Here is a 16,604-nt window from a genome sequence, read left to right as displayed (position 1 = left end):
GAAATGGTTGGAGGAAAATTTGGGACAAGAATATCTCGAAACTAACATTATCTTGGCGCGATAATTTTGCCGTCGTCTATAGAATGAAAATTGCAAATAGTCGGTTGAGTGTGTTCATCTAAGCTATTCTTTTTCCGTCAGTCATCGTTAAACGAGACGAGAATGAAAGAGCAAACGAGAACGAGAGAGAGAGAGAATCGAGGTGATATTTATCGGTTACGTGACAGCGGGAAAACGTTATATACACGCGTGTGCCCGTCGAGGAATCCCCGAATGCGCGCGGAAAAGTGCCACGAACAGGTTTTCCAAGCTTTCCCCTTCCCAAGTTAGATGTAATTCCACGATACCTGTCCAACTTCCGACTCGGTACTCGGTGATTTTGCAATTTTTTTCCCTCCCCTTTCTTTCTTTCCCGTCTCGAAAACAGTATGGTTTCGTTGGAGCATGATGCGTAACGAAACTTCGATTTCTTCGACAGAAGAACGAAATGCAAGAAGGAGAAAAAGAAAACTCCGACGAGAGCGTCGCATTTCCTCCCACGAAACGTCTCGATAACGAAGATCGTGCAGAGATTCGACAGCGAGAATAAAACGCGTCCTATCGTTTCCATCCTACGACCGATCTCTCCTTCGCAGCTACCACGATTTTTCCAATTACGAGTCTGACTCTCCGTTCCTCGTTCCTCTCTCCGCACGATCGTGGGCGACAACAGCGAGCGGAAGAAAAAGAAGAAGAAACAAGGCCTCGTTAGGGAGGGCCGAGCGGGAACGTGGTTGGCGTAAAACGGCGATCAATCACGATTTTCTCCGGTACTCGTCAGTCGGCGCATACGTACGCGTCCCAGTTCGGGAACGAATGGGGTCGTTGAACCGTTTCTTCGGATCCATCGTCCAAAAATACACGGAGGAGGATCGGGGAGGAAGGACGACTCGGCGAGTCGTAACGAGAAACGTAACGCAGACGACAAGGGGGCGAAGGAGCGTCGACTGCGACCGGCGGAAGGAGCAAGTGGGGGAGAAGGAGGAGAAGAGGGGGAGGGAAGAGAGAGAAAGAGAGGGAGCACAATGCTTAAGCGGAGAAACTGCGGTGACAAACAGTGGACTGCAGCCAGAAAGAGGGGTGGAACGGTAGCGAGGGGGTGAGAGAGACGGGGCGGCGTCGCAGGGGAAGAGTGGGCCGTAGAGAGCGAGAGGGAGAGAGAGAGAGAGAGGGTGGATATACGTATACATCGCGATGCGAATCTTCACAGAGAGCAGGAATTACCGTCTCGTGTATTCTTTCAGCGCGGTTATTATGGCAACCGAAGCTATTCTTGGGTAAAGAGAAAGATAGAGAGATGCGGGACACGCGATGGATGAACCGAGGGGGTGGAGAGGAGTGGAGGATAGGCGGGAAGTTTGAAACAAAAAGGAACGCCGATCGAGAGCGAACGAAAGCTTTCACAGTCGACCGAGCTCTGCCTCAACTTCCCCCCCTATTCGGATCGAATCGATTTGTCCTCTTCTGGGACAACGTGGATGAGGTTCTTCTACGCGGTTCTGTCTCGATCGACAATCTCCAGAACTCCCTCCTTGTCGCGATCGACAAATTTTCCTGTTGATTTATTCAATTTCGCTTGTTACCACGAAACGCCCGGTTGCGATACAAGTTTTCAAAAGACGAGAAATCTAGTTCCGCAAGGTTTTCGTACTTTTTAATATTTTTCTTTCTTTATTGATCCTATTTTACTCCCCGCTATTTTCTCCAATTTTTTCTTTTTTCTTTTTTTTTTTTTTTTTTTTTTAATAAACGCGAGCAATAGCGATTCGAGAACGCGAAACCAATTGAATTTTTGTCATATCCCGGTCACCGTTCCACGATATCAAACACTTCGAAACGGTATCCATGCGAATAGGTACATCAATTACTCGTCGAAACTCGTCCAAACTCGGGTCTTTCTTTCATTTTTATTTTTACACATCTCGAATTTTTTTTACATTATACACGCGGCTCGAACACAGGGACGTACCCCCAAAGGTAAACTCTTTCACCGCCGCGTAGTTTTCGAACTCGTGGGCGATTCGCTCGTTTGTTTCACGCGCGCCGACGCCATCGAAGGGAGAACGGAAGGGGTTTGGCGGCGAGACAGGCCGGCCAACTTTTCATTTCTTCCATCCGCATCTGGAACGGATTTCTTCGTTCGCTTTTTCCCCCCGCCCTGCCACCTCTGTCACCTCGCGAATTATTAAAATCCGTAGCCCCGGCCGCGCGGAGACGAGGCCGCAACTTTTTCAATTCTCGCCGCTTCAAACTTCTTCAAACGAAGGTGGCCTGGCCCTGGGGTTAGCCAGGGTTCCAAGAACGCACGAAAATGAAATTTCCGCCGGGAATTTCGCGAGAAAACGCGCGTGGAATTATCTCTCCACTCTGGTTCAGCCGTGTGTCATACGAGACCTTTTCCGACGAGATATGGAAAAATATCCCTGTGTACTCGTTAATCGCGTCGAAATGGAAGACAACGGGGAAACAGAGAAACAAAGAAGAAAAAAAGAAGAAAGAAGAAGAAAGTAAGGAGAAACGAGAAAGGGGATAGCGTTACATAGGACGAACCTTAGTTAGCCGGTGGAGGATGAGCTCCTACGCCCATGCGCTAAATCCATGATTTACTCCCGGCGAGCGAGTTCAAAGGGAAGAAGGGTCTCCTCGGAGCCAAGAGAAACTTTAGTCTCCACCTTGGAGACGTCTCGAGTGCATCTCGTCCCTCTGGCCTCTGAATTTAACATCGAAACTGTACCGATACGCCTGGCTGCCTTTCTCCCTTCGTTCCGCGATAAAAGTCGAACGAATCCTCCCCCGTTTCGTTTATCCTCGTCTCCTCGCGGCTCGTTCGATCGGTTTCCAATGGAAATGGACAGGAGTCGGTCAAACTCCGCATTGTCGCGATATTAGATCGCGATAAATTAAACGGTTCCGCTAGGCTGGTTAAATCCTCAGTTTGTCGGAGAGGCGAGGCGGGAGGGGGTTGGCAACCACTACCGGTAAACTTCTTAACTGCACCACTGTAACTAACTTGCCGGTAGTCTCGAACGCCCGAACTTAACCGATGAATAACTGCAAAATAATCAGCTTGAATATTCATCGCTGATCCCCTTTGCTGCGCACCTAGCGCCAACTTGTCGCCGGATTATTTGTTTCCGACTCCTTCCTCGTCGCGTCTCCATCAAAGATCGTCGCCGTCCAGCGCGAGCATTCATCAAGACGTTGAATAACCGGAGAAATCCCTATCTCTCGAGAGATTTTCGCCGTTTTATTAACCCCACGCGCGCGCACACCTCCCCTCCCTTCCGTAATCCGAAAGAATAGCCAACCCCCGCTCTACTCCGCGCGTTAATATCCGCGCGACGAATTTTATTTACGATCCTCGAAACCGCTTCGAGAAAATCACCGCCACCCCCACCTAACCGTCTAATAAATAGCCTCCCCGGCTCAGCCGTATGAGCGATGAAAATTAATTAGGAGTTTAAATGGAAATTCAGAGCGCTAAAACGACGCCCGACACTTCCCCCTCCCCCTCCGTTAATTCCTCCCTTTATATCCTGGACCGCAGATCGCACGGAACATTTCCGCCTCTCCTTCTCCCCCCACCCCATCCCTCTCGAGGAAAGGAGCAAGATTTATCGATCGGCTCCTCGAGATCTAGACCACGTTGGCGACCCACCTTCGGCCGAGGTCGTCGGTGCATGCAGCCGCGAAACGGTCCGACCACGGGCGTTTTTATTCTACCGATTTAACTCGTCCTCCCCGACGGCGCACCGTCCTAATTACGAATTTACCGAGGCAAGAAAGGTTAATTTGTAGAGGCGAACTAAACGGCGTCTTTTCTCGCGCGTTGAGAAGAGTCTTCGCGTTAAAGATCGGGGGGCCAAAACGGAGAAACCCGTTTAATTCACCGACGAAAGTTTCGAAAGTCGTGCTTTACAAACCGGTTAACGAACGTGCTTCGCTTCGGTTGGGTTAATTAGAAAAAAATCGGAAGGATTTATCCCGAAAAGGGCTTTTGGAAATTATCTGTTGTACATCTGTGTATCCCTTTTTCCGTCGAATTTTCGAAGGGACCGAGGAAGATGCGGAGGTGATCGATAAACGAGGATTCCGAGGAAGGGAATAGGAAGATCTCGTTATTTAATCGGGCACGGATTGTTTAAACGAAGGTTGAATTTCGCGATTGAATTTCACGATTGTATAAATATTTAATACAAATAATCGGTATTTGTGATGCAGTTGGTGTGCGCCTGAACAAGCCACTCTTTAAATATCACCGGTAGGTGTGAAATAACAATACACACGCGAGCTGTCAAACGCAGTTTCCACAGTTTCGTTTAATAGTAAAAAGCGGATTAAAAACGGCGGGTTCCAGTCTATTTTCCGAAACACCGATCAGAAATTTGGTTATTACTCTCCGACTCGTTGCTTTTAACTTCAACCGGACATTGCGTTACGTAAAAGCTTCGTTCCCGTATACACATTATGCATCATTTTTCCTAAAAAATCGTTTTCATTCTCAGAAAAAAATTAACGCAATAAGTTTTCCTTTTCATTGGGGGAGGGAAAAGGATAACGTCGTACGCTGCTATCGTAATTATTGTTATTTTTTTTTTCCAATATCGCTTTAAATTTTTAATATCCGCTTGTCCTACGTACCCATCTAACGCCATATCTGTAAAAATTTTCACGTTATATTTAACATGTCAGTAAAAACGTTCCATATTTCGCCATCCCTTGAATATCGAATAAATATAATACACGTCGCGAATTATCTTTCATTATTAACGCTTCGGAAAATACGAGATGTGTAAATTAATTTAAAAATTTTATTTATGAATCACGATAATATTAAATTAATCACCACGAAATAGCATCCATCGTTCATTTAAATTATATATACAAGATTATGTATATGCAACGATACAAATTATATAGCTTATTTAAATTTAAAAAAGTAGCCAATCCTTAATTATCACCAAGATGAGTTAAACGTTCCCGATTCAACGTAATCGAACTTTTACCCATGAGTTTCATCTATTTTCCGTCGGCTTTGATTCGATTCGATACACATTTACACGATAAGACACGCATTCGTTAAATCTTACAATTCGAACGACGAAATTTCGATCGATTCTCGTCCTCTTCGAAAATTATATATTTAAAAATAATCCAGGCCATCGAAAGTAAACTGTGTCTCCCGTACCATTCTTTGCACCAAGTATCCCGTCACCCAGGCGTCACCATCCTCCATCATTAATCACAGTTTTTTCCACCCATTCGATCGATCAATTTTTTCCTCGCGTCCTTCAACACCAAACCAATAACCAAACTCGCGCCAAGTATTCTGAACGCGCGTCAACGAGAACATTGAATCGCAGGGACGATCGACAATTTCGTAATATGGAATTTCGAATATAATTTCGAACAATTACCGCTTTCAAATATTTCAAATATTTAAAAGAATAGGTTATAATCTGATCGCTACATTATGGATTTATGTTTAGGAAGAGTTAAATACATGTATATGAAAATAATATGCAGAAAAATACGAAATATTCTAAATATATACGAAGAATCGAGAAATCTTTGTGGCGACGTAAGTATAGAAGGACGTTATATGATTTCATATTATATTTTAAGTTAGCTAATATAAGATCGAACTCGATATAATTATAAATTGAAACGAATGCAATATTAAAATTGAAGAATATAAAAATATACGAAGAAAGCTATTATTTTCTTGAATATTCGATAAAATTCATTTTCAAAAATGAATTTCTCAAAATAATTTCCACGCGACTTGCCTCAAGCCTTTCGCGTAGAGGATTCAAAAATCAATTAATAGAAGTCATATTTTCTGAAAATCACTTGTATTATTCAACGATTTTTTTAAACTTAATTAAACTTTCAAAAAATTGATAAATGGATGAATCTAAATTTCAACGATAAAAAGATCCTCGAATATTTTAGCCTATTTCCAAAGAATATCTCTTATATATCGATTTATTACCCTCTGTATCGTGATATTTAAAACAGGGTGAAACAGATTTCTATTCAAGTATCACTTTTGGAATAAAAGTTCGTGAAAAATTTGCGCAAACTATTAGTACCAATTATAATCGATCGAATTTATAAAAAGAAAAAAAAACATCCGCAAACACTTGACGAGTTATAACAAGCCCGTTCATTTCTTCAATCACAATTATCGAAAGCACTCGCAAAAGCGAGAATACCATTCGATTGTATATATAAATATCGCGAAAAGGGGAATTAGAAATTAAGCTCGAAAGGCCGGTATGGATTATGGGAAAATCGGTTTTGGGAAGGAGGGGAGGGCCATTCATTTGCGTGCGAAACGTAAATAATAGCCGAGAAGGTTGCATACCCTCGACGGAATCCCGATCGAAGGAATCCTTCCATTGGGCCGCAATTTGCGAATTCAGAAACTCGTGCCGCTAGAGGATGATGGGGAGCTTACCTGAAAGTGCAATGCTCGCATGTCGACGATTGGATCTCCTGTTGATCCCGTACGAAATCCGCTGCATCGCAACCGGCGCATCCCCGAAACGGTTTCCCTTCCAACGGTTCCGCTTCTCCGATACCTGTAACACGGGATTGTTGTCGTGCTTACCGGAAACTCGTTACCCTGCCTTTGGCCAAGATATCGCCTACGAAAGTAATAGCGGATGAAGAGGCGATAATCGAGGGGCGGTAGCTGGCTAATTATCTAACCTAAAGAGAGATTTGGTGAAACATTAGATCGTACGTACGCACGAGCGTCGATCGATTGAAATTTTATAAGCATCTAGATTGCGAGTAAAGAGCGTGCTTCGATTAGAACCGAAAGTCCATTAAAGCCGCGCGGGAAATAAGCGAAAAAAGAAGGGGGGGAAAAAGAGAAAAAGGGGAGGAAAGGGAACGAAATGAAAAGTAGAAAGGTGGTGGCGAAGGGAGAGGGAAAAAATGATAAAAATAACGGAAAAAGAAGGAAGGGAGAAAAAAAAGGGAGGAGAATGGGAGGAAGGGATGGAGAGGCAGGCACTTCATTTAGGAAGCCGAGGTTTCGACGCGACACGTTCCCGACAATACGTAAAAGAGCGAAAGAGACGAATTAATTGCATTTCCGTAGCAGTCGGCCCCGGCCGCCACGATGAAATCTAGCGATATTGCGCGTGGCATTGATCCACTAATAAACGAAACAATGTTACCGACCATGGTGAAATGAGTTTTCGCGGTATAAAACGCGCGTCCTGATTGCCCGTGTGCAGCACGCAGTATTGAAATAACTTCAAGCGTCGGATAAATAGAGCTATTAACTTCGTTAAGATTGACGATGAAAGAGCGCGACCGTTTTATATATATCGTTACACTATACACAGGTGCCGTGGCAAAAGTAAAATACGAATAATTACCGGGGGAAAGAAAAATGGACATGCGAGGTGTAATACGGTCATTGCGGAGAAATTCTTTCTTTTCACTCTCTCGCGATATTCTCTCTTTCTTTTCTCATCCTCTTCTCGCCTCTCTCCCTTCCCCCCTTTCTCTTTCCGTCGCGCTGCCAAACAAGTATAAATATTGAACCAAGCGCCCGTTGGCTTTCTTCCTTAATTAGCCGTCGCGGTATCGATCTCGTTCGCCCCCACAGGGGACGCACAGGTATTTTACGACCGCTCGAAACTCAAGTCCAGACCGTTTCCAACGCTGGCAAACGATCTCTCGCGATTTTCAAACTATCCCCTCTGATTCTCTCATTGGCAAACGGTTTCGGCCTATCTCGAGTGCCGCGGTTTCGATCGAGTTTACGATAGCTGAGTAGAGTATCGGCCTGCTCGAAGCCACGTAAGAATACGTGAATCACGACGACCGTTCGTCGTATTTTATCGCGTGGAGAAATCGGTTCAATTCTATCGTTTATTTCTATTCGTTTGCGCTACTTATCAATCGTCGAATCTAACGATTAAAGGGACGGATAAATCTTTCAATCTGTCCAACGTAGTCCGTCCAACGGAAAGGGCAAAGCCAAAGAGCAATTTGATCATTGCTCCGTCGTTATTGACCGATCTAGACCGCCGTTCCCAGCTTAGAAATGAGAATAGATCGTTCGAGGGGAGAGGGAAGTTAGCACGAGCCCCGAACCCATTCTTTCGATTCGATCTAAATCACGGCGAGACGAGGCGCGCCGTTCGAAAAGAAACGCGCGATCGAGCGTGGTATCGAGATGGACGACGAGGCATTGGAGGATTTATCGAGCATCGAAACCAATATATATATATATCCGCGTGGTTTCGGAAGTGGCGAATGCAATCGGCTCGTTAATCGATCGGGGATGCATTCCACGAATCATCCCCGCCGCTTGTCCGCCTCTCTTTCGAAGCTTCTATCGTTTATCGAGTAAGCTACTGGAAACATTTGCGGGATTTTTCGAGCGTTATCGACGATAAAAGTCCCCCTGAAGACACGGTTCCTTCGCGGATCAAACGCCGCCGCCAGCGCGTTAATTAGAAGACGGTTTTTGCGACTCGACCGAGGCAAGATTTCTATCCGCTGGCCATCCACCACCGCCTCGCCTAAACCGAGGCGCGCTCGTTCGACTCCCGGATGGAATCGAGTTTTTTGCCGCAGAAGGACAACCTGTTGAAAGAAGCCGCGTGAAATTCATCCTCGGTTCTGGGATAATTGGTTAGGCGGATTCGGGACACCCGTGTCCCTTTCTCCTCTCGTACCACGGACGTGGTTGGCGAGCGCCACCAACACGGAACGACCGCACTCGACCTCGTCCGGTATAACAATCCGAACAAGCCAAGATCTTGGCAATGATAGAGGGTAGGTGAGCGGACAAGTTACGGCCGCGTCCGCGATCGTAATTGTACAGTTACGTGTACGAGGCCGGTCCACACCGCCTCGTTCTCTCGATCCTCCTCCTCGAGAGATTGTTCCTCTGTTCAGTTCCGCGCCCTAATTGAGTTGCATTCAAGGAATACCCGAAAACGAGTTTCCACCGTCTAATTAAATTGTTCAAATAGGACGGACACGTTGAAAAGGATGGACGATGAGCACGTAGGGGTGCAACTAGCAACTAGAATTCGAAATATATATATATGTGTAAGAGGATACTTATGTAATAAATCACGAGAGGTCATAATCGCGGCGAGAACGTAATAAGGGGGCGTTCGCCAGGCCGTTCCTCTTCGCATCTTCGTCTTTTACGAGCGTCACGCGAGAATAATCGTCGCCGAGGCGAACCAGTGATACCATAATAGACGGAGCTAAACATCGTCTCTCTCTCTGTGGAAATTTAACAAGGACGTTTACACACGCGCCTCTTCAAACACGCTCTCTCTCTCTCTCTCTCTCTGTCGAATCGGCGACGAATCCGAGTTAAAAATACGAACCATTCCACGACTCCGTTTTCCGTAGGCGCGCGTTTTTCGCCAATTCTTGGCACACTCGGCGTTCCTCGAGTTAGAGGAGCGAAATTCCGGGAAAATAGTGACGGGGCCCGGGAACGATCGACGCGAGAATACTCTCCCCCTATCACGTAAATACCGGGGCGACACGCGCTCGTTACGCGTTCCTCGTCGCCTTTTGGATAGTTCATCGCCGGCTGTTGGAATCTGTTTTGTCGTCGTCGTCGTCGTCTTCCTTCGAGGAGACGAGAATAGAACGAATCCGGGTAGAAGGGCGCGAAATAAAACTTGGGGACGAGCCGATGACGTTTCAGGGGGATGAACGCTTTCCTTCATCCCTGTTGAGAAAGTTGGACGCGGGATTGAGGAGAGAGGGAAGGATTCGGGGCAATCAAACTTTGGCCGCTTTCGAGTTTTTAGGCAATCCTTGGAACTAGATCGCGTACGTTAAAATCTCGCAGACACGCGATAGAAGTAACGCGGCCCGAGCCTTGGATTCGGTATAACGGTGTACAGTAAAGATAAGATACAGCGAAAGATACGATCAAACTTTTGTTAAAACTTTTTCAAAACTGCTCGAAATTAATGATATCGAATTTCACGTTAATGACATGTTAAGTCATTGGATCGCGAGGTTACGAATTATTATACTATCTTTATACGTCGTTGGAAAGTATTCGTGGTTATTATTCGGGCCATTAATCGAAGAAACTGACGTACTCGTAAGGGATGGCTATTACAAATTCGTAATAAGATTTCTCAGGGAAGAATCTCGTTACTCGTTTCGTTTATTGGAATACGAGATACATACGCTTACGCTATTTTTCCACGGTGGAAATATCCAACGTCATTGTACAAATATTCGAGCGCACGGGGCTCGAGCCGGATGTGAGGATCGGGAAAAAAGCAGCTGGAGGGGAAACGCGGAAAGGAAGGGTGGCCTAAAATTATCTCGACGAATATCTTCGTTCCTTCGCGAACAACCGGCTTTCGACGAATCATCCATTTCTTTTTCTCTTCCCTTCGTATTTCCGATCTCTCCATCGTTTCTCGCGATTTTTGTCTCGTGCGACGCTCACCGGCGCCTTCATTGCACCGGAAGCTTGCTAATAACTCGAGAAAGAGAGAGAGAGAAAGGGAGAAGTGGAACGCAAGAGCGAACGAACGATGGAATTCCAATCCCGCTCCTCTCGCTGGAGAGATTCTCAGGGATTCCTTCGATTAGAGAAATTCCCTAGGTATCCTCGGCTGCCTGACGAATCCTCCTCGGTTCCACGCTCGATCGAGAAACGTCTCGTAGACACGTGGCTCTGGTAAACATCCGTTTTGACGGATGGCTCTCCCTTATTGGGTTTTCACGCCTCCCTGAAATCTGGCTCTCCCTCGCCACCTTTTCTCAACCTCGAGTCGGGACTTGGCAAAGAAGAAGCAGCGCTCTGAATTTCAACGAAATCTTCCGAGTCGCATAAGAAAAAAGCCGAGTTCTTTTCAAGGAAAAAAAGAAAAGAAAAAGCGAAATTTTCGTTGCCGTGTTCGTTGCGAAATCTACGAATAAGATTTGCAACTTGATCGATCGATAAAACATGGTTCAATCTCGTACAAACATCATAACTCTATCTGTATATTTTAGACTGGACATCGACTCTTTATTATATCGTCGTATAAAAAGATTTCTCGCAAGATGTAAATCGTAAATCCGTGATTTAAAAACTTGGCGGAAAATGGTGAGAAAGGAATTATAACGCAGATACACGGAGGTATTGCGGGAGCCAAGGTAAACGTCGAACCTTGACGATCGGGCCGAGAATTCTCCCCCGAATCCCTTCCGGCGACGACGAGTATATTTTTGTCGAACGCGAGTAATTAACCCCGGGACCGGGAAAAAAGGTAGCGGAAAGCGTGCATCAAAGAGGCGGAGGGTCTTTCGCTTAAAACCGCGCGAAACCAACGCGCCACACACAGAGAAGAAGAAAAGAGGAGCATACGAGGAGCGCTCGTGGTAACGAATTCCTCCGCTCCGGGATATTTTCGTCGGCGCGAAGTCCGTGTCGTTTGTCGGACGATAAACTTTGTCCCTCTCCCTTCCTCCCACTCTTCCTCCCACTCTTCCTCCCCTTCTCTCCTATCCCGCGCGGAACGGATGCGAGCTTTGACGCGCCTAAAAATTTCCAAGAAGATGAAAAGATTAGAACGATAAATAATGTAACTTGGAAATAATATTGGTATAATATTGACTCGAAAGAGAATTTTCGCGTCCAACGAATCGAAGCCACGATGAAAGGATGCGCGCCCCTCAGAAATTTCGTCGCGAACAAGAAGATGAAGAAAGATTAGAACGATAAATAATGCAATTTCGAGATAATATTGGTATAAAGCTCGAAAGAGAATTTTCGCGGGATCGAAATGGAAATTCAAGGCGAAATTAAAAATTGATTCGATACACGAGGAATCGAAGCCTGAAGAGTGAAATCTTCGTGTGACGAGATGTTATACCCATGAGGAAATCTGTACGAACGATAATTAAAATAGCAACGTAAATAATGCCTCGTCTTTTTCTGCATAGACCAACTGATTTATTAAACAACGATTCCTTTCTCTCGGGATAATAATAATAATAATAATAATAATAATAAAGGAGAATTCTCGTGGAAAATCTTCGATTCGAGTGCACGCTCCTTTCATCCGTTCGCGTATCGTTATCTCGAGAAGAAAGATTACCGGTGACCCGTAACAACCGTTTACCAATATCTTTCGCGCTATCATTCACAAAGCGAATCCGACGAATCCCGTACCTATCCATTTTCGAATTATTTTTACGCGGTAATCCTTTCGAATCGCGACCGTTTCTATCCGAAAAAAAAAAAGAGAAAAAGAAACAAAGCCGTTATTATCGATATCGAGCGCGATGGTACGCGACTCGTTCTTAAAAAAAACGAGCGCGTGCGGTTTGCCGTTTTTTCCATCCAAGTTGCGCTCCACCAAGAAAATCGATCGATCCCCCTTCGTTGCTCGTCGATTGGAGCGAAATATTTTTTTTTTCTTTTTTTTTTACCTGGTCCATGGAAAATTGACGTCGTACAACGTACCGAGACAGACGTATTAAGACGGTTGATCGGTATTTATCGGCGGTCGCGACACGATTTCTCGATGGAATTTCTCGTGCAGCCTTTTCGTCGCGGGGGCGAAACTTGCAGCTATAAAATCATTTCGCGAGTTTTACGAGTTGGCCGAAGTTAAGGCGACGTGCAACAGGATTTGTCACGTAGCGGCAATAAAATGCTGCGCGCCTTGAAACGCGTTTCACAAATCGTAATTGCCCCGTGTCTGCCGCGATACGTGATCCGGAGACCATCTTCCGAGAGTTTTCCCCCTTCTTCTTAAACGCGAAAGGGGAGATTCTCACCGTATGCTCGTTTCTGATAAACATCGTCGCGGCTAAACTAAATCGAGAGACGATTCCCACGGGGAGAGGGGTTAGGTTAAAACTATCGACTCGTCCGTTTAATCGCGAAACGATACACGTTCCTTTACGCGTATCAAAAGGATCGCGCCTCAGGATAGAAATTATCGATTTTTCCCCGCCTTCGAATTTTCTTTGCGCCATGTTTTTGTACACCATGTAATTGCGATTGTTCGTGGCCTCGGGTAATTTGAGAAAAAAAATGGGGATCGGAAAGAGAGAAAATATCGCAACATATCGTTACTTTGTTAAACGCAAAATTAAATAAGAAAGTGATAAAACTTTTTACATTTTGATATCTCGCAAAAAGGGAAATGTATTTTCCATATCCTGCGAAGAATTTACATTTTATTATTATTAATCGAGTTAATCCGCGTTTCTCCAACATGATTTGCACAAAATCGCGCGAGGTAAACTCGTCATTCGATTAATTAAAGTTACGGAGTCCCTTGATGAACGAATTTCCCCAATCCGGTCAAATATTTCGCTATACGGGCCGCGCGCGTGTCATTTAATTATCGAGAGAGAAGCCCGTGCCATCACCGCCACGTTTTCGAAGGACGGCCGCCAATTCGGATGAACGGAGATAAATAAACAGAGAGAGAGAGAGAAAGAAATACCAAAGTGAAAAGAGGGACACGGATCGGAGAACGCCCACCGATATTACAGGGTCCGCGATACGTTATCATGACAATTGCAAACGAGTGAATCGACTGTCCCGTTTCTTGATTGCGTTAATCGACGATCGAGATTCCCGAAAGGCTTGGACGACGTTGGATCCAATCGGATCGAACGTTGGCGAAAACCTCACCGATGGGACGGTGATTCGCCTCGTCGCTCTCGAGCCTCTCTCCATTTATTCCGCCCGTTTTTTCCCCTCTTCTTCTTCTTTTCCTTTTTTCCGTCTCGTCCCGTTTCCGAGAATCTGGTGTTTGTAATATTCATTTGCCACGGTCGATGTGATTCTGCGCCGGACGACCCCGAATACGATTCATCGTATTTCGACGACTTCAAACGGTGTAATATTGACAAAAAGAAAAAAAAAAGAAAAGAAAAGGAAAGAAAAAAAGAAAGAAAAGGAAAATGAAAAAAGAATTATGGAAAAATTCTCGTTAAATAATACGATAATACGATAAATCGGAATTCCTTGGATATCCCCCGTACGTTAATACAGGGGGGGAATAATATCGTGCTGACATTGGTATAAAAGTAAACACAGCCACGCTAGATATATCGGGAGAAACCGAGGTTACCTATACGAATGAATGAACGTCGACCAAGTTATTTCGATTCCGACAGTCAAGGTCGGCTAAGTATAAGATCCTCGAACCGCGTATTCCATCGATTTTCAATCAATCAAAGTTCCCTCAACTCGTTTCAAACGTAACGCAAAACGGCCAACTAACCAAGGAAGAATTTCACGGGCGGAAATTCATCGAGACGAAACTCGTTCCAAAATTATCCACGAAGGATTCTCCCAAAAAAAAAACTACTTCCACTCTCCGTTCCCCTCGTAGCATCGAGCAAGGGGGAGAGGCAAGGAGTGTTAATTTCATCCAACCGAGCTCGACGACTCGAGTCCACCCGAAGCGACGCAAATCTCGTTCGAAAATAGAGCTGCGTGCGAGCTGGCGCGTTTCGGGGAAAGGCAAACGACGAAAGCTCGAACGATAATAAATGAGAGCAAGGGGACGGAGGGCGGGGACACGGGCTTTTTCTAGCCTCGACTCACGTAAAGGACATCACGTATCCACCCTTCCTCCCTCCCTTTTTATTTCCGTCGTCGCGGGTTACAGGCGAATGGTCCCGCGCTGTCCGGAAATCCGTGAGACGTTCGGCTCGCGGCGCCCTCCCCCCTCCCGCCATCCGTCTCCGTTTCCTTTCCACCGAGCCGGATAGAAGCCGAAAATAACCCGGCCAGACGCTTTAACACCCTTAACGCGCACTCGCTCGATCAGCTGCTTTCCTCGGAATCCCGCTTAACCCGATGCCCTTTTAGAGGCCGCGTTAACTCTTTCCGCGATGGGAATTGCGAGCGTCGAAGCGAGACGACCGACATTCCTCCACGAAACGCCGCCGTCGTCCTGCAAATTTATTTACAACCGGGCGAATCTCGATGAAATCGGCCCATTTAAAAATAAACGACGAGTTGCTCGATCGAAAAAAGGGATTTTCGATGAGAGAGAAACGGAGAGAGAAAGAGGGAGAGATGTAAATTGCACGAGATCGTTTGTTTGGAATTCTTCGCTTGGTGTAAAATATTTAGATCCGAGGTGGAATTTTATCGTCTAAATTTAGCGGAACAAGTAGCGGATAGAGAAAAAATTTAAATTCTTTAACAGTTCGAGTTGAAAAGTTGTGATAATCGTGTTAATATCGATACGATTTTTTTGTATTTATACGATGAAAATAGAGGAGGTGGTGAGAAAAATGGATGGAATTGAAAATTCATGATTTCGAGGATGGAAATAGGTCACTTGCGTGCATTATCTGCTTTCCCAGTCACGCGGCGTACGAAATGCCGAGTTTTTCGGAATCTGCCGAAGAGAAACTAACGATTTTCGCAAATATCCTCTCCCTCCCCATCTTCTCCTCTTACCTTCCTTCGTAGACTCCATCTCCCTAACCTCACCCGACGACGGTAAATAACCGCACGACGATCGAAGCCTCGGTCGAATTCTCCCGTTCTTCCTTCAAAAACGTTCGAAAAACGATCGAGGAAGGATGACGATGAAACCCGACCGAGAGAAGAGGTCAGCCGCAGAATATTCCTTCGAATATTTCGAGTCGGTGGAATCACGATTACGGAGCCGAAAGTCTAGCGTAGAAAGTTGGAAAGTCGAAAGATCCCTCGATTCGAAAACTTGGTTCCGCGAAGAAAATAAAGGACAATAGCGTGCTCGCGAGGCGTGTTCCGTCGAATTTCGGTGGAAATCAAGGGTGGTTGGGGGAAAACCCTCCCCTTTTCCTCCGGCAAACGGGACGCCGTGACAAAGGAGAAACGTTTGTCCCGTGCGATGGGCAGAAAGCTCGAGAGTTATTTAATATTTTTGCGAAACGCTTTTCGTTTGCACGAGGATTAACGACGCGCCGTTTCTCAGCCCGATATTCCCGTTTCCCGGGGTTTCGTTTGTTCCCTCTCTCTCTCTCGCTTTGCCGTCGTCAGAAACTTTAACAATCGAGACGGCCGCTTTCACCGGGGGGATTACTCGTCCCGGCCTGGTCACGAAACCCGCACAGACAATTATCCCGGAATTAAAAACTCCAAGATCTCTCCGCTCTGACCCCTTTTCCCTTTCCTCGAGTGGTTGATTGTGCCGCTACCTTCTCGCGTTACCGCTTAATCTGCGAAATAATGCCGCGTTTCCGCCTCTGTGAAACCAGCGACCATGGCCCGCGAATAAACCGAAGAGGAGGGTCGTTACGAATTACGCGAGCCGAGGCAGTCAGTGCCACCTCCTCCTTTCCCCCTCCTCCTCTCCTCCCTGGAAAGAAAGTAAATTCTAATTATCACGGACAAGGTGGTCGTAATTAGCGTACCACCGAACCGAGTAATATCCTATGGGGTTAAATACCGGCGGGATCTCGGCGTTGAGCGGGCAACGTTTACGAAGCTAATAATCTGTGGTACGAGAACGAGCTCCTCTCTCTCTTTCTCACTCTCTCTCTTCTGCTTGTTTCGAGTCGTAAAAGGGGCCGCGAAACGAAATTTC

General features: G+C 45.8%; 1 protein-coding gene across 3 annotated transcripts in view; it reads right to left on the bottom strand.

Annotated features, from left to right (window-relative positions):
• LOC108002811 (irregular chiasm C-roughest protein) overlaps positions 1-16,604 on the bottom strand; it is a 279,347-nt gene that overhangs the window by 143,216 nt on the left and 119,527 nt on the right. For all 3 annotated transcript variants that reach the window (XM_062071240.1, XM_062071241.1, XM_062071242.1), the window contains one exon: positions 6,503-6,626. The gene's annotated coding sequence lies outside the window, so the exon portion shown is untranslated. The remainder of the gene's footprint in view (positions 1-6,502; positions 6,627-16,604) is intronic.

The sequence above is a fragment of the Apis cerana genome, linkage group LG2 (genome assembly GCF_029169275.1).
Source record: "Apis cerana isolate GH-2021 linkage group LG2, AcerK_1.0, whole genome shotgun sequence".
Lineage (NCBI taxonomy): Eukaryota > Metazoa > Arthropoda > Insecta > Hymenoptera > Apidae > Apis > Apis cerana.
Note: the sequence above shows the minus strand (reverse complement) of the source record. Positions and strands in the feature narration are given on the sequence as shown.